This window comes from Aythya marila (genome assembly GCF_965140915.1).
Source record: "Aythya marila genome assembly, chromosome: Z".
NCBI lineage: Eukaryota > Metazoa > Chordata > Aves > Anseriformes > Anatidae > Aythya > Aythya marila.
Window position 1 is genome coordinate 30,941,955 of NC_139080.1, and position 19,402 is coordinate 30,961,356.

At 35.9% G+C, this 19,402-nt stretch overlaps 1 protein-coding gene across 5 annotated transcripts in view; it reads left to right on the plus strand.

The window, feature by feature from the left end:
- Nucleotides 1-19,402, plus strand: part of KDM4C (lysine demethylase 4C) — a 287,286-nt gene that overhangs the window by 218,341 nt on the left and 49,543 nt on the right. The gene's annotated exons all lie outside the window — the stretch shown is intronic.

Sequence of the window (19,402 nt, forward strand, 5' to 3'; positions counted from 1 at the left end):
AACTATTAACCTTTTTGTTACATTTTCATTTCATTCATTATGTTTTGTAGCTATTTTTATGAATGTGGAGATGCATCTTTAAATTAGATGTCTTTCAAATGGTAATTTGTTCTATATTTTTGTTCAAAAAATCTAAAGTTTGTTTTCCATATCCCTTTTTTGAATCACATAAAGCGTATTTTTAAACACTTTATGTATAACTTAGTACAAAAAATGTTGAAAGCTAATTACTTCCACAATTTAAAAAATATTCCTGAATGCTATTTTGGTATTTGTTTAGTTTAATACCCTCTGTGGAAAATGTTGAATGGTCTAAATGTTTTTTCACCATCCTTCCCTCCAGTTTCTTGCCTCAGAACATTAAAGCATGGATTTTTTTTTCTTGCTGTTTCAATATACTTGCATGCTCTTCTTGTTCCCACACTGACAAAATCTCTCAGAATCCTATTTGAACCTACAGAGTCTTCTTAATGAGTTTGAAGAGAGTCACAAATTCTTCCTAATCAGAAAATACAACCAGTAGAAGCACTGAGAATTAATTTTATGTTCAGTTATATTTTTTGAGGATCTTAAACAGTCACAGACATGTGTCTGATCAGAAATGGTTGATTTAGAGATTGAAACCACAAAAATGTTTAATTTACCAGGTGTTGAAATTCACGTTCTGATGGGCTGTCCATGACTTGAACTGTGTAAAAGCAGTAGGAGCCTTCTGGAGACGGCTCAAATTAATTTTAAATTACTGACTATAAAGATATGGAGCCAAAATGCACAAAATTTGTGAGGTTTCAGGATTTACAATTCTTAGGTCATTTCTGTAAAATATGAGGCAATTATACTAAGAATTTGTTCATAACTGACAACTTTTTCTTCTTTCCTGCAGTTGATAAAAGATGGGTTACAGTCCTTAGTATTTTTTCAGTTCTTGAAGCCTCCATCAATATAAAATTACACTGAGGCACTACAGACTGTATTTAGCTACGTACACCCTTTTGGTCTCCTGTGAGTCCCTGAATGTTTTAAAATACAGTGCTTGTTTTCCTTTAAAAAAATAAATAATAAAAGAGTTAGTATATTTGAGTGGAATTAATACTGTGATGAAGGAACTCAGCTGAATACAATAAAATCAGAGGCAGGATACTTTAAAGCAGTAATATATGTAGAATTCCCCCAGTAGTGGATACCCTTACTGTGAGGGAATGCAGCACTCTAATCTGGGATTGGCTCATTAAATCTTACTTTTCCAAGACTTAGTTTCTGGCATTGAATTTATATTGAAGTAGCTATGCTTGTCCTAATTTAAGGGAAGTATGCAGTTTGACTATCTCTTAAAGGCTCTATATTCCTGGGCTGCATCAAGAGGGGAGTGGCCAGCAGGTTGAGAGAGGTGATTGTCCCCCTCTGCTCTGCCCTTGTGAGGCCCCACTTGGAATGCTGCACCCAGGTCTGAGCCACCAGCACAATAAGGATGTTGATCTGTTAGAGCAGGTCCAGGGGAGGAACACGAAGTTAATGAGAGGGCTGGAGCACCTCTCCTATGAAGAAAGGCTGAGAGAGCTGGGGCTCTTCAGCCTAAAGTAGAGAAGGCTCCAAGGATGACCTCATCGTGTCCTTTCAGTACGTGAAGTGGACTTAAAAAAAAGATGGAGAGAGACTCTTTGTAAGAGTAGAGTGTTTGTAGAGTGTTACAAACACTTTATAGAGTGTTTGTAGGACTCTTTGTAAGACTCGATATAAGAGTAACTAGTTCTAGTTGTTTAAAATATTTTAAATATTTTGAACTGTCTTCCCTTTTCCTGTCTGCATTCCTTCCTCTCTTCCCTCCTTACTTTCCCTTCCCCCCCCCTTCCTGTCTTTCTCTCTCTGAAATAATAAGAAGTAAGCAGAACATTTACTATTTTCAGAGATCTTTAGAGATTGAGTTGACATTTTCTGTAATGTATCATCTACAAAGGAATATCAAAGGAAATAAAAAGTCAGTGTTTTCTTTTTGACAAATTAAATAACATCTGTGCAAATGTGAACATATTGGAAGGCTGTTTTTATTGCCTGGTTTGTATGTATACCAATTGCTATTAAATAGATTTAATTCGCCAGGCATTTTTTGGGTTGAAATCTGTGTGTTTTCTATCAATCTTTCTATTATTAAATATTCAACATACACTGATTTCTCCCAGAGTAGAAGTCAGTATTTATATTGAATTTACAGTAGCTGTTATTTTTTTTATCCAACAATTTCATGTTTGCAAATTAGTGGGGTTTTGTTTTTATAGAATGACAAAATGTTGTCATGTTTCTCCAGCTTTTTTTCAGTGGGTTATGTGTCATGTTCTGTCATTGCTGAAAGTTCACATGACACATTGAAATGTTCATTAAAAATTAATTCCCTTGAAAAAGGTTCTTTAATGCTAGTGGATAGAGTCTAAACCAATAGTAACAAAAGATTTTGGTGCTTCATCTTTCATAGGGGAATGTAAAAGAAAATAATATGCTACATAGTGTGTTGAAATAAAACTGGTTGTGTAATACATTGTATTTCAGGGGTATATATTCATAATACTGATGGGATCTAGCTGACTTTTCATGTGGAAGCAAGAGGCCTCCCACTCAACCTCAGTATAGAGAGAAACTCACAAAGGCGCTATACCTCTCCTCTTTATCTTTCTGTGACAATAACTTTTATCTTTCTTTGATAGTTGTGTGGATGGGAAAATTAGATTGCCCTGGTCTCTTTTGTCAGAGTCAGGCCTCGGTCAGGCTTTTAGATTCAGCTTGTGTGATCACATCCATCAGACACTTTGAGTTCTAACAGTCATGTGAAATTACAGTTTGTGATTATCAAGCTAGGAGGAAGATACATTGGATGTAGAATACAGAGGTTTATGCTCAGGTTCTAGAATGAAATGTATCAAAGATCCTTACCACAATATATATTTTAAACTGTAAACTACAGCTGGTCTGCAGATACTTAGAATAATAGAGTCATGTAGGTTGGGAAAGATGTTCAAGATAATCAAGCGCAACTGTCGACCTGACCTACTGAGTCTCATCACTAAACACACACTGGCTGCTGATAATCACTGGACTGTCTGGTATGTGCTGTTAGTTGGGATGGTCTAGGGGTCTCCCAGTTCTAACAGCAGTTGTACAATTAAATTTAAAGAGAGACAATAAACAAATAGCAATTTTAGTAGTGTTTCTTCATAGTGAAAATGGTAGGAGGAGGTAAAAGAGGAGACAAAGTTGATGAGAAGTTATAGTGTTGAGGGGGGACCACATGCAATCTGTCTGAATACATATGTTGAGCTTCAGCTGGTGGCCATATGGAATGGGTGTGTGATTTGTGGAAAGTTTACGCCATGACTCAGTGGATTTGTGGTATCAGCTTCCATCCCAACATAGCTTAATGGCATCTTAACTGCTTACCCAAAGTAGATAAAACTTGGGTTTGTAGCTGAGTTTATTTATTTTTTTCTTATTTTTGCTTTATTCTGCATGTCCTTAAGTGTCTGAGAGAAGCTTGGGTATAAACTCCTGCTTTTGAAAACTTTTTGGCTGTTTAAGAGGCTTTGGGTCATAGAAAACAGACTGTGGATTCCTAGACTTGTCAAAGTCCATGAAAAAAACTCCATTTTACTTTGACAATGGAAAAGGTTTTCTCCAAGTATTTAGATGGTCTCTGCTTTCGAAAGAATGTTAATTACTTAGCTGTAATTATAGATTTGAACTATAGCTGCAGGAAAAAAATCTTGGGGGATGAAAAATGAGGCTGACCTCTCAAACATAAACCCAGCTTTTAAAAGAAAGAATAACTACTCTCATCTGTCATTCTATTTCAATAAAACATACAACTTAAAAATAGATTAAATACAAACATTTCCTATTATATGGCCAAGGAGCCTAAGCCAGCAGGAATACGGAACGTAATTTCATTTACCCTTGTCAGACGCGTGACTTATAATGAACAGTAGATATTATAAATGGGAGTGTTTCAGTGTTTCATCTGCTGTAAAAAAAAACATTTAAATAGAAACATTAGCATCTGTTCCTAAACCTATGTATTTAAGATGTCAATTCTAAAATCATGTTTTGAATAGAATACATATCAACTCTATTGCAGGATGCATTGTCTGCTTTTTATACTGTTAGTGTTTTAAAATGCTTGGGTATTGGATTGTCTGTCTTTACAGGCAGCCACTGCAATGCTGTACTGAAGCATGCACATAATATGGCTTTGTATCTTTATCTGTAGAGCTTCCTATTATTTTTACATTTGAAATCCTATTTCTCCAACAAAATAGAGGTAGAAAATGAGTTTTGGAATAGCTGAAGTTGCCCTGAAGCTTTTGATGACCTCAAATTTGTATTTGACAAGTGAACCAAGTATAAGCACAAGTGTACTCTGAGTGAGGAACATTATTTTGAAAAGAAATTTACACTGTGATGATGACTGATCTACAAGCCTTTCAGTATCTGGCTGAAGCCATAAAATTCTTTTTAGAAGCCTATACACTTTAAAATTTGCACCTGAAGGCAAATAATAGTGAGCTTGAAAGCCAAAGATTATAGTTTTGAAAGGTACATCAATTCTGAAAATACAGAGGTTTCTCTGTGGTATGCCACTGAAGAATGGATTCAAATGGAAGATGTGTATGAGCTTTAAAAGAATGAGCAAATATTCTCCTGTCTGTCTTTCTATTTTAATAACATATAAGCCTGAGAAGGATTTGAGCCTAAGAAGAAATTTGAGGACACTGCTCATTTTCTGTGTTTTAATTTGTAATAAAATTCATTTATTAAACTACAGTGGGATAGTAAAACTATCACAGCTGTGTTTGTGAAAGAGTAAATAAACATTTGTAGTGAGTATACCAGTGTTGCCATGCATTTCTGGTAATACAAAGAGGTATTAATTGCTCTTCAACGTTTCCAAAAATATTGCTGGAAGGACAATAGAGGACAATCATTTTACCATACATAAATTTATGAATTAACTATCACATTGCACTGTCACAGAAAATGGGAGTAAAATAGACAAATTTTGTGATCAATTTTGAAATATTTCATTTAAAAAAAACAGTGAAATACCATTAAGTAGCACACTTTTTCAATTACAAATTTTAAAGTAAAAATGATCTGATAGTTGATTAAGCTACTAAAATATATAATTAGTTTAAAATTTAGTGACTCATTGCAATCATGCACAAAATACAATTTAGTTTACATGCTTTAGTTGCAACATTCATTCGATTTTTAATAAGCGTGTTAAAAGAATGTACACTGATGGCCGTGTAGTACTTACTATTTGAATAATCTGCTACAATGAGCAGCTCCTATTGCAAACTGTTAAATTTGTATCTAGCAGCAGCACCAAACTTTAAAGACTTCAGAAAAATATGGAAAACATCAGATATGTCTTACTACAAATAATGTCTGTGGAATTGGACCCATCTGTATCAATGAAAGCAGAGTGGTTAAAACGTTAACTGGTCCTCTGAATTTCTTTTTATTAGTGAACAGAGAGAACTGTAAGCAATAAAATGGGTATTTCCTATATTACTAATTTTTTTTTAAGCTGTGTAAGTCTGATAATCAGACTCGGGTGTATGTTTTAAGTTCATTTCTGTCTATGCATCTATGCAATCTGTATTTGCGTATAGATGAGCTCACGTGTATAATTATTTGTGTCCATAGACAAACTGGCAGTTTAGCTGTTTGACAAAGCTAAATCATGAGTTAAACAGGTAGCTGTCCAAAGGCGAATGTCACTGAAGAGCTAAATTAAATACTAAGTTTTGAATTGAATAATAATGTCAACAGTAAAGAATCATTTAATTTCATAGATGATATTCTACATTGTCAAGCATGGAATAACTCTCTGACCTCTAATAATTTGATGACAGCAAAGGAGCAACTGAAAAACATGAGGAGCATCAGTTATGTACATGGTTTTACTTTGCATAAGTTAAAAAAAAAAAAAAAAATTTATAACATTTTTATTAATATATATGTATAGAAACGCTGAAATTATTTTCATTTTTGCCTTGAATTTATTTCAACCTCCTAATAAAGCTTTCAGAAGTGCTTACATGCTTTAAAGGTCAGAGACCACTTTCAAATATGATTTGGGTATTCAGGGACAGAAATAGTTTTTGTCCAAAAGGGCAAAAGGGCTTGTGATTGTATTTAATATAAAAGCTTAATTTTTTACTGGAATGCATTTGCAAGATCTGATTTGACCAATAAGGTAGGAGGTCCTATTTGAACAGGGAGAAAATGGATTTATTGAATTGGGGTCTCATTCTGTGGTTATTCATCTGGGCTTTGCACACACTGTAATATTTGATAAGTCATTTTATGCCATAGTTTATCTTCCTCTTTTGTCAAGGCTGGTGACACTATGTTGCTGAGAAAAATATTGCTTAGTGTGTAGGATTATGAAAATAGTGTTCCTTTAGGTTGTTAAGAGTTACTTTATTTCCTCAGGAACATAAATGATGGGTGCTGGTGGACATTCTAAAATTTGGAATTATTTCTAAATTAAAATTTACATTATTTTTAGGTTTGCTTTTTTTTTTTTGAACCTTTTTTTTTTTTTTTGTAACTGTGTATCAAAATTTTGTGTAGAAAAACATTTGATTTAGAAAATGATACAACATGTAGAAGGGAAAAGAAAAATTGTGAAAATGAAAACAGCCAGGAAAGAGACAGAAATACATGTACATGTGCTTGCTCTGACATAGGTATAGCAGCCAGCAAGGATTAAATGTGTATAGAGTAGAGTGCAGAATTTAAATAACGCTTTATGAAACTGTTGTGGTTTAACCCTGCCGGCAGCTAAACACCACACAGCTGTTCACTCAACCTACCCCCTCCCTCTCTAGGATGGGGGAGAGAAACGGGAAAGTGAAGCCTGTGAGCTGAGATAAAGACAGTTTATTAAGACAGAAAAATAATAATAACAATAATAATAATAATAACAATAATGATGATAATAGTACTACTACTACTAATGCGTACAAAACAAGTGATGCACAATGCAATTGCTCACCACCCGCTGACCGATGCCCAGCCTAATCCCGAGCAGTCCGGCCCCCCCATATACTGTTTAAGCTAGCCACCTATATATATATATATATACTGTTGTGGCTAGCCACCCCTATATACTGTTTAGCATGACGTCAGATGGTATGGAATACCCCTTTGGCCAGTTCGGGTCAGCTGTTCTGGGTCTCTCCCCTCCCAGCTCTTGCTGCACCCCCAGCCTGCCCACTGGCAGAACAGAGCAAGAAGCTGAAACGTCCTTGGCTTGGTGTAAGCACTGCTCTGTAACAATTAAAACATCAGCATGTTATCAGCACTCTTCTCATCCTAAGACAAAACATAGCACCCTACCAGCTACTAGGAAGCAAATTAACTCTGTTCTAACTGAAACAAGGACAGAAACATTGTTTCATTTAAAACTGCTGTGTTTTTTTTTTTTTTTTTTTTTGTTTTTGTTTTTGTTTTAAATGTATTTGGAGAGGTCAGGAAAACTTAGGTCTGATCACTGCACTGACAAGTATAGAGACACTTTTATAATATGAGGTGTTTTTTTTCTTTCTTGTTTTTATGGTGATTGAATATACAACAAATTAAGATACTTTTAAAAGGTAAATTTAAAAGAGAATTTTTCTTACAGAAAAATTATTGTTTCTGTGCTCAGGGTCAGCTATTTCAAGCTGAAGTATCATTACTAGTTTGACTAACCGGACCCTAAAAAGGAATTTTTAATTTTTTTTAGAAGCTTTCCTTTTTATTACCAGTGAGTCTTAGGCTGTTTAAATAAAATTTGCTGTACCATTGACTACAAACACATTACATATATCGTAAAGAAGGCCTCCTGACTAGTATCAGTGGGCACTTCTGTATCATTCTGTTAGACATTTACTCCTTTAAGTTCTCATTGTATTATATCCTTTAAACCTCACTGTTTTATGATTTTCAGATGTTTAAAGGATAGAATGATGAGTAATTTCTAAGGTACTTAGATAGGTATTTGGATATCATTAGAAACAGTTGAAAGCTAAGCACAGTTAAAATGTTTACCTTTCAGAGGTTAAGTTTGTATTTTTAGTAATTAAAGCCATTTTTTCCCCTGCCCTTTTCTTTTTCATATTTCTGTGCCAGAAGGCATTGCCATGGTGATTCCTGGAACACGATTGTCAAAGTAGCTCCCTGGAAAAGGTGTGGTCCAAGTTATAAGCTTGAGATCCTGTCTGCACAAGCGGATATTAGTTTCCCTTTTAAAATCTGTTTGCTGGTTGAAATAATATTCAGAAAGACCTACTGAAGAAAGCGGTAAATTGAGATGAGCAGCAAATCCTAGGAATTTGGAGGAACTCAGGTTAACGTTCATTTCAAGGAGCAAAGAAGGTTTGCTGGACTGCTGCCAGGGATTACCTTTTGCCATGAGTCAAAGTAATGCTATCTGAGCTTTCTTTATCTGCAGTTTCCAAGAAAAAGGATGAGGGATCCCTGTTTGAGACAATTTTTATTATAGAAAAAAAACGGCACATTCTTTTAAAGACTAGAGTTTTGTCCTCCCTTTGTTTACAGTGTGTCTCTTTTAACAGTTGTTTGTTGCATCCTTCTCTTTTGCATCCCATCCATATCAGAAGAAGGTATGACCTTTTGGATAGCCACAGGCGACAGCACTGTAGGTGACTGTCTTGAATGACCCCCAAACAATGGAAGAAAACATCTCCTCTCTGGAGGAGTGGCATTTTCTATTGTATTATATAGTGGCATGCGATCATTTGCGAGGCACATTTAGTACATTTGACTGTGTGGTCTTCAAGAATGGCTGTATGTTGTTTTCATTACTAGCAAGCATTACATCTGTCTTGTCAGCTCTGAACTTAAGCAGCTTACTTATTCCTTGCACCTTATCACAGCAGGGCACTTGGCAAGCTGAGAGACTACACTGTCCAAGTCTGACAAATACAAGTCATAAAGCTATGTGTCAACATCGTAATGATGGCACCGCAGCCTACTTCATCTTGCAATTTCTCCCATAGACTTTATATTACAGAGCAACACTGTGTACAAGAGAATTCTCTATTGTAACAAAATCATATATAAATTTGGTGTAAAGTTCATAAAACGTGTAATGAATATGTTAACTTCATATTGCATAAAATCTAACTTTGTTAAATTGGGCAGATAAAAGTGGGATGTGAACACAAATAGAGGCTGTTGAAAATATCCTGAATTGGATTTGATAAATTATGTATTCCTCTGCTTTTTGGACATCAGAACAATAAACCATAGATGTGTTCTTATGCAAGTTTAATTCCACAGGGCTGTAAACAAACAAGACACTGCAAATAGAATCTTTGTTTTGAAGACCTTCTTATCCTGGGGAAGGGTTAATACACATGATCCTTCACTCTTTTGCATGGTGTCCCATTAATGGCCTTGCTTTAATACATGTAGAATTGTAGCTTTTACCTTATCTTTTAATGTTAAGCCAACATGTTAGCCACAGAGGCTGGCTGGAGGGAATGGAACAAGTAGGATTATTCATACTTCCTGATTCTGCATGATACTTAGCTAACCATCTGCTCTGTAGCTCATTGGTTTTCTTCTGTGATATTAAATATCAGTTTCTTAATGACAGAGGAACTAGAGCCTTGCAGTTAGGAAGCACTTCTGTGATCTTGGAGAACTTCCATATCTCTTTAAAGTAATAAGGCTTGACTTAAATTGCAGATGTCCTTTGGTTGGGGAAACTTTCTCTTAGACCATCATGGAAAGATATTTTTATCCTTGTGAGGGGTCTTTTCCTTCTATAACTGAAATCTGTTTGCTGCCTAATTCATTGTTTCTCTTATACAACATGCAGTTTAGACTTATACTAGTGAAAAGACATCCATCCTTAAGCCTTTTAGGACGAGGTTCAACATGGCTAAGTGCTGTGTCTTGCACTTTGGTCACAACAACTCCATGCTATACTGGGGGAGGGTGGCTGGAAAGCTGTGCAGAGGAAAAGGATCTGGGGGTGCTGGTCAGTGCTTGCCTGAACATGAGCCAGCAGTGTGCCCAGGTGGCCAAGAAGGCCAATGGCATCCTGGCTTGTATCAGGAATAATGTAGCCAGCAAGACAAGGGAGGTGACCGTGTCCCTGTACTCAGCTCTGGTGAGGCTGCACCTCAACTCCTGTGTTCAGTTTTGGATCCCTCAGTAACAGAAGGATATTGAGGCCTGGAGCATGTCCAGAGAAGGGCTACAAAGCTGGTGAAGGGCCTGGAACAGAAGTCCTGTGAGGGATGGCTGAGGGAACTGGGGTTGGTTAATCTGGATAAGAGGAGGCTCGGGGGAGACCTTACTGCTCTCTACAGTTACCTGAAAGGAAGGTGTGGGGAGCTGGGGGTCTGCCTCTTCTCACAGGTAACTGGTGATAGGACTAGAGGGAATGGCCTCAAGTTGTGCCAGGGGTGGTTTAGGTTGGAAATAAGGAGACATTTCTTCTCAGAAAGAGCAGTCAGGCACTGGGATGGGTTTCCAGGGAGGTGGTGGAGTTACTGTTCCTGAGGGTGTTTAAGGAAAGATTTGGATGTGGTGCTTAGGGACATAGTTTAGTGGGTGACATTGGTAGTAAGTAGCGTGATGGTTGGACCAGATGATCTTGGAAGTCTTTTCTAACCGTAATCATTGTATGATTCTATGGATCTATGAAAGAAAGCTAGCTTTCCAGTTCAGCATCCTGCTTTTAAAACACCACTGTAAAGTACTGTGGTCAATGTGAAAGATGCCTTTGAGATAACTGTTGCGCATATTTCTTTTACTCTTAGAAATTGTTTGCAGTAATCCCATATGCCTCTTCAACTAGCCATGGTAGAATTTTTGTTACTGTAGTATCTAGAAATCAGATAACTTTTAAATATAAATTGAAAATTTCCTCTCTGCTGTATATGCCTTGTTGAGTTAGTGGGAAAGCAATGCTTGTAGGAGCTAAAACCTTACCAAATACATCTCAGAAAGTACGTACTATCCTACTTTTACTTTGTATGGTCGTCTTCTCACATTTTATCTTTGGGGTTACTCAATTGCATTGCTTTTACATGCATGGACACATACATACACATACACAGACGTATATACGCAGTTAACACTGGCATTTAGAATAGGGGAAGATTAAGAAAATTGAATTCATTTGACACAAACATTCATCCAGCTCACATATAGGTGGAAGTAACTGCTATATATTTACATTAAGCTTTGTATTTCTTTGGGACGCTTGATAGAAAATACGAAGCTGGGAAGCTTTGACTCATCCTGTTGTTATTGCACAAAGAAATTAAATATCCAGATGATCCTGGAATATTTTTTTTTTGATGTCACTGATTTCTTATTGTTTTTGCAGTCAAAAGAGACATTTTGCTCTAGATTGTTTATTTTGACTAGTGTCTAATTTCCTTGCTTCTGCCATTTCATTTCAAGATTTTTCATCTCTGATCAGGTTAGTTTATTTGAGGTGTCCTAACTTTTCATTCTGTTTTAAATTCTTTCATTTTGACATAATCTATTATCATAAACTCGTTTATACAAATTCAATTCAAACTTTTAAGTTTGAATTTTTAATTCCTTGTTTCTTCCTCTCAGAGGATAGGGGTTCTCCGTTTGTAAAAGGCAGAATGCTTTGGTTGCTTGCCATCTATTTCACAGATTGGCTATTGACTGGAAAAATCATTTTTTTCCTGAATTTTCATTAGAGAGAACATACATGACTGTTTTGTTCATAAATGGATTTTTGTTTCATGTCATTAATTGTTTCTGAAGTTAATTACAGTAGAACGGACAAGACAACCAGCAACTATATTTATCAATAGATGTGTCAGAGTTACTGTAACTGAATGACACAATCTTACCATGTTTGTGGTAATAACCATATTTATTATGGTTTAGGTTTTTTGGGCCATCTTTCAGCTACTTTGGGTGACTACACCTAAGAACATAATTTAAAAGAATCCCCTACATTTTATTTCAAAGCATCAGCAGATACCATAATTCAAAACATGATTGATATTTGCAGCTCTTACTTCTCAAGACTTTTACTCCCCCTTTATACAGTTGAAAAAATGTGACTAGCATGCAAGCAGGTGTCAGAAGACTGAATACATGCTGACCAAACATTTGTATAATAGAGAGCTATGTGCCCTCCTAGACAGCTCCTAGTAAATTTAAAAAAAATGTTCAAGTCAAATATATGCCAAATATATGTGACTCAGCTCTGTTTCATACTGATATTCAGGAAAAACAGAACAAAATAAAATCTTAGAGATTACAAGAGCATGTAAGCAAATTTGAAATTAGAATATATACGTATTGTAATATATATATATATATAAAAATTATTTTGTATTTTATATTAACAAATATATTAATACAATAATATATTAATATACTTATATATATTATATTATTAAAATATGTATATATCTCTATATATAAATAAATCTATCTATGTAATTAGAAAAATGTATCCTGCTAACAGATTGCTTTAAAAGAGGAAAAGTAAGATCAAAATTCATGTTAAAAGTTGAGCATAATAAGATGATTAGTGAGCAGTCAATGGGAGTATGGATGTGATCTGGTAAAACTGATACATCTCATTCACATGAATGGAGGGTTGATGTTGCAAACTGATTTCCTCTTTTTTAATCGAAGATCAGAAAGCAGGGGTTAACCCATTTCTCGGGACATAATATTAAACAGCAGAGTACTTTGTAAAGCAAAGTAGCTAATGCCAACATATTTTTGACCTTAATTGTTAATGTCTGAAAAGAAAGAGGGGAAACTTTAAAGGGTAAGTAAGCATTATATCTAAGAAAAAGGGGAGAAGTTGAATACCATAAAACTACTAAGATGAATGGTTATTGTCTGTGTAGTTCATTTAGGTGGTCAACTACATAATTGTAAGTATTTTAGTCTCTAGATCCTTTACTGCTTTGAAGGAAAATCTGACCAGAAAATGGTCATGCCAAAAATGCTAGAATTTCTAAGTCAATATTACAACATTCTAAAGCTTTAAATATTACCTAGTTTTAATAATGGAGATAAATGTACTTGTAAATACCAATTTTCCTATTCTTCTTGATAACATCTTGTTTGTGTGATTGCTGGTTTAACACAGTTAAACCATGTAAACACAGTTACTGTTTCCTGAAGACTTCATTGCTAAAAATTGTTACAGTGATAGCTGTCAATTGAAAATCTATAAAAGAAACCGTACAAATTTGTTGCTCTGCATTTTGTATTTATGCTATTGCTGAGTTCTGTACTATACTGCCTGCATGGCATAGGAGATAGCCATTGCTCTAAATTTTTAATGGGCTGGAATTAAATTTAATTTAAATACAGTAACTGTTATATCCTAGCTTTTTCAAATATTCTTTTGAATCAGTAAACTCATTTAGTATTATACTACACTAGCTGTTTATATTGCATTTTATTTTGATGTAGATCTTTTATCAGGTCTCATCATAGCATCAGAGAGCCTTTCAGGTAGTTAGGAAACAATGTGAAGGATATCCACAGTGTTCATACTCTCTTGCCTCTTCTCCAAATGATGCATTTTCTGAGAATACCGTAGCAATTTTTTGCAGGGCCCCTCCCCTCCCCTCCCCTCCCCTCCCCTCCCCTCCCCTCCCCTCCCCTCCCCTCCCCTCCCCTTTTCCTTTTTTTTTTTTTTTCCTCAAATGCAAGTGTTGCAGCTTGTTTATATCAAATCACTGGATGCTGGGGAGAAATGTTGGTAGTAACTGCTGTGCTCTGGGTGTGAGAAGTGGTTAAGACAGTAGGTGACCCTTAGTTCTTGGGATAATTTGTGCCCATTTTAAGCTGGTCCTGTAACAGCTGTCTTCTGTGCTATCAAATTTATTGTGGAAAATTCCACCATACTTAGGTCAGCAGCTTAGCTGAACTGTTGTTTTACTCTGGTGACCCCTAGTCAATAAAGTGCTTTGCGTGGGAAGACCTTAAATTTATGTAGCCACTCTGTAGGGACCAGTCTAAAGCAGGGGGATTGATCATACTGTACTTTGGTTTAGACATGTCTGAGAGACTACCAGCAGTTTACTTAATAGTTTTTGACTAATGTTTTTGGTGAGAAGTCCGTTAGAGCTCTCACATTTTCTTTAGAGTTGTATAGACACTTTATGCTATGAAAAATTGTAATATATCATGGAAAGGTAGAATTATTTTTAAAACTCGCATGAAACCTTAAAGCAAACTAAAATGTTTTGTTTTAATTAATACATAATTTCATTTATTTTTGAAACTTTTAAAAACGTTGGAAAGTTTAGAAAGGTTTGTTTGTTTTATTAAAAGGCTAATTTGTTTCATTTCAAAATAGCATATATCATGGGGGAAATGCTATCCCAGAAATGTGTCTTATTATTTATATTTGTCAGTGTTCTCTGTTTAATAGTGTTTTTTTTTTTGATGTTACTTAGATTTCTTACATATAGCTTCTGTTATGGATTTAAGATTCCTTTATCTACTTGGGATTTAATTGGAAAGCCAGATTACTACATTGAATAATCCTGACATCCTTTAAGAGTTGAAGAAGATGTTGCTAAACAGAACAAGTACAGTTCATTGGTCCTGATATTTCACTGTTAAGAAGACTTCACACTGTGAAGTTCCCTTTGTGAACCAGACATTCTAGTGTAGTGAAACTGTAAGAAAGAGGGATGAGAGAAGGCTCAAAAATATCTAAACAGAAGTGTGTCAAGGCTAAGTTCACTACTAAGAACAAAAAATGTTCTACATAAATAATTTTAAACTGAAAGCATCAGTAGACAATTATTCAAATTTGGCTTTTATAATAGGTGCTGGTACTGCATTTAGGTTTAAACAGTAGTATTTATTTTGTGGAAAGGTTCTGAAGCACATGATTTTCTATATCCCAACTCCTTGGCAGATCTTTTTTTCTAAAATAATTAGGAATATGTATAATTCTGTGTATAAAAGGTTTCCAGTTTTTTAGGAAAGGTTTAGAATGCCACACCCAGAGTGTTTGGTGAATTATCTGAATTCTGTGTTTCTTAATTTGTGATGAAATTGTTTCTTATCTAAACACATAGCTTCATATGTTTTAAATATCTACTAAATGGCAAATCATTAGCAACCAACTTGAAAAGAGTAAGACTATACAAGGAAAATGATAGCTTGTAGTTTTTGATGAAAAGTCTAATTGAAGTGTTTGATAAAAAATTAATATTACTTCTGTTGTTAAAAGCGATTCTTTAGCTAGTGTCTTAAAGTGATATAATAAATAAAAACTTTCACTTTAAATATTTTATGATAAAAATAGTCAGTGCAGTGATCAAGAAGGATAGTGCAGTGATCAAGAAGGATAGTAGGTAGGGTTTGAAATACAGTATTTATCAAATAGTCATGTACCTTTTACCTTTGAAGAATCCTTGAAGGCAAACTTAGCTGATATGATCCTTGACAAACAACAACAACAAAAAGTTGGCTGTTGCACCTGCTGAAGTTAGACTTTTCTGTGATTGCAGCTTTCTGTCAGTAGAGTTACTTGTAGGATTAGGAACAGGTCTGTCACACCATCTCTGTTAGATTTTTAATGTACATGTTCTGCAATACGTATATATCTACATTTAGCATTCAGGAAGCACGTGTCTAACTTAGACCTTTAGGCCTAGATGAAGCATAAGCACATTGTGCAACAGCTCCTTTGTGGCCAGTTTCTAGTGGCACAAAGTCCGTAAGAGTCTCAGCCTGTTCCTGGTTCTCTGAGCACTGCTTTTACAATCTCTCTGAGCCTCCCAATTTCTCTGTGTAAGTCTTCAACCAGTGAAGAGTAAACATCAGATTCAGATTTCCAGTAGCATATAGACTGGATTGTATGCGATAAACAATATTTAGAACAGGGAAGAGTTCTTTCTATACATCTGTTCTTCCATGCTTCTGTTTTTATTTTAGTGGGATTTGATCTAGTATTGTCAGTAAAAGAATGGGAAAAGCAATTTTTTTGACTCCTAATAATTTTCAAAATTTCAAAAAACGTTCTTTTCTGGAATCGGCACAAGTTGAAACCTTTAAGAAGAAACTGATAACTTGAAATTCATTGCCTATCAACAACATTTTTTTTTTCTTTGTTATATCTGAATTATGTTTAAAAAAATTTGAACCTTGCTTTTTAACTTGTTAAAGATAAGGCAGTATTTCAGCAAACAATGTCAGTTGGCAACAAAGAAAAGTTTAAAAAATAGTAAAAGACAAAATTTATCTATATGAAAAGTATTGAAGCTAAAGAACACTGCTGTTATAGAGCTCTGACAGTATAAACAGATTGAGGAAGTTTAGACTTCGATGGGCAAGGAGATTTCTACCCATCTATTTAGTGAAGATCTTGAACAATATTCCAATTTGAATAAATTATGCAGACGAATCCAGTGATGTTATACTCAGCTTTAAATAGTTTGTGGACGTGGTCCTGTTATATTTATGCTTCTCAGAATGAAATACTGTGCTCAAAAACCTGAGAAGTTGCTTTCCATCCTCCTTTTAATTCAGAGCTTAAATTAAAACTGACCCTTCCCGTAGTTTCAGTTTTGACTGATGACAATCAAAGGACTGGAGCACCTCTCCTCCGAGCTGGGACTGTTCAGCTTGGAGAAGAGGAAGCTCAGGGAGGATCTTATCAATATGTATAAATACCTGAAGGGAAGTTACATAGAAGACAAAGCCAGGCTCTTTTTAATGGTGCCCCATTCCAGGACAAGAGGTCATGGGCACAAACTAGAACACAAGAGGTTCCATCTAAACATCATGAATATTCCTTTTCTGTGCAGGTGATGGAGCACTTGAACTAGTTGCCCACAGAGGTAGTGGAGTCTCCTTCTCTGGAGATCTTTAGAAGCTTCCTGGACATTGTCTGGTCAACCTGCTGTAGGTGTCCCAGTCTGAGCAGAGGGTTGGACCAGATGACCTCCTGAGGACCCTTTCTACATTAACTACTCTGAGCTTGTAAAAATCTATTGATTTTTTTTTTTTTTTTTCTAGAGCATTTATACCAGTTCTGAATTACTGAACAAATAGTAAGTCCTTGAATTGGTCCATCTGGTTTCTGTACAGACCGAGTCCAGTGCAGCTTTATTGACAATGACTGTTTTTTACTTTTCAGCCTTCATTTAAATGGGAAGCCAAATTGTGGTGTAGGAGGTTGACAATTACCATTCAACTTCTTGGTGATTATTTTTAATAAAAGGAATGTTGGAGTTGTAGATATAGTTCAAATTTAATGAAATAATGAGCTTCCTGACTACAGCAGACTGAGCTTTGTCTGGTTTCTGCAATGATGAATTGACCATGTCAAACTTTGCAATCTACCCTAGTGAAATATTTTGCTATGAAAGTTTAATATTCACTTTTTATTTATGAAAGCAGTTGTACTGTCACAACACGTTATCATACAAGTGCCATTTTATGTGATTTATTTTAATGAGTGTCACTCATTTGTATGTTTAGTGATTTTTGACCCATATTTAATGCCAAAACCTCTAAGTGTTTTGAAGCATAATGAGTCTGCCGTTATTATTGTTTCTTAAATCAACAGATAATATGTCTGCAGCTGTATCTCATCTCAAAAGCTGCAGTGGTACTTTCTTGGATATGGTTGAGCAAAAGCTTCACCCTGCTTTTTGCAAAATCTTTTCTGGAAAGACCTCATAATTAGTAAAGAAAAAGTATGGAATCATTTAAAATACTCATTCTTAGTGGAGCTGTTCTGAAGAATCTATGAAACAGCTTGTTCTGTAAGAAACTATTAACTCGTGCTCATTTGGGACTGAAGGATACAGCACATTGCTTCACTGCAGCGTGGGTAGCCTTTGAGGAGGTATAGTCTGTACTTGCAATTCAGCAAGTTAAAGATATGATGTATATGGCTGAGCGAGATTAAAATGGTGTATTTAGTTGTTTTCTAGGATTTAGTTGTCTTCTAGGTTTAGTTATATTCGTATTGCAAATGAAATCTCTAAGACCAAAGATTAGTTGTCTTCTAGGTTTAGTTATATTCGTATTGCAAATGAAATCTCTAAGACCAAAGATTTAACAAAGACAAAAAATATGGCAGGAATTCTTCCCACTGCATATATTGAGTAGACATGTTGCTTTGTTAGAGAAAAGATGATTTCATAAAGATACTAAAATGTTGCTTATACCCTTAGACAGCCACGTTTATATGTACTGGGTGCAGGGACCATGGCAGGGAGCACCAGAGGCTTCTGTGAAGCAAAGCAAAGTATGTCTGGGCACAGACAGTTACCACCAGCTCCACTGGCCCAGCCAGGGGGCAGGGCAGAGCCAGGCAGCTGCCGGTAGGTGTCTTGGGGAAAATGGATTTAAGAAGGGGAAAGAATGTTGCAAAGCAGCTGAGAGAGAGAGGAGACAGAAAAATGGTGAGAAGCAATCCTGCAGACAACGAGGACAGAGAAGGAACAGGAGGTGCTCCAGGCACCAAAGCAGAGATGCTTGATCATGCTTCATGCATCATCATGCATGATGAAGCCGATTGTGCCCCTGCAGCCCAGGGAGGGTAACATCAGAAGAGATATCTATGCTGCAGCCGATGAAGGAGCCCACGGTGGAACAGGAGGCCTGGCAGGAGCTGCTGCCCATGCTGGAGCAGTCCATTCCTGAAGGACTGCCCCTTGTGGAGAGGAGGACCCTTTCTGGAACAGTTCATGAAGGGCTGTAACCCGTAGGAAGAACCCTTTGCTGAATCAGAGTAAAAGTATGAGGATGAAAGAGTGGCAGAGAGGAGCTGTTAGGAACTCACCTCAACAATCCATTGCACCTGTGCTGCTTGGAGGTGGGGAGGAGGTGGAAGACATGGGAGTGAAAAGGTGAAGTTGAGTATGAGAAGAAGAGGGGCATCTTGATCCATGAGCTTTTCTGTCTTCTTTTCTTCCTTTGTTCTGTTGAGGAGGATGAATGAGAGGGTGGCTGGGTATGGGTCTGGCAGCCAGTCAGCCCACCATGGTACAGCATAACTCCTGCAGTAAATATGAATTATTTAAGGCAGCAGTAAACTGCCATCTGCATTTTGTGAAAAGGGAGTTTTCAAAACATAAATTCAGCAGTGATTTGATTGTTGAGGTCTATGTTTTGAAATCAAAAGATCAGATTCCAGGCTTGTTATTTTCTTTCTCTGGCTTTGGCAATATATTCGATTTTCCTTTTCCTTACATTTCTTCCACTCTCTTAAAAGCTGTTATTATTATAATTTATCCATATATCCATATATGCTTAAATTATTATTACAATAATAAATGGAGATTGCTGTTTGCATATATTTCAGTTTTGCACAGTAAAGTTTTCCCAGATT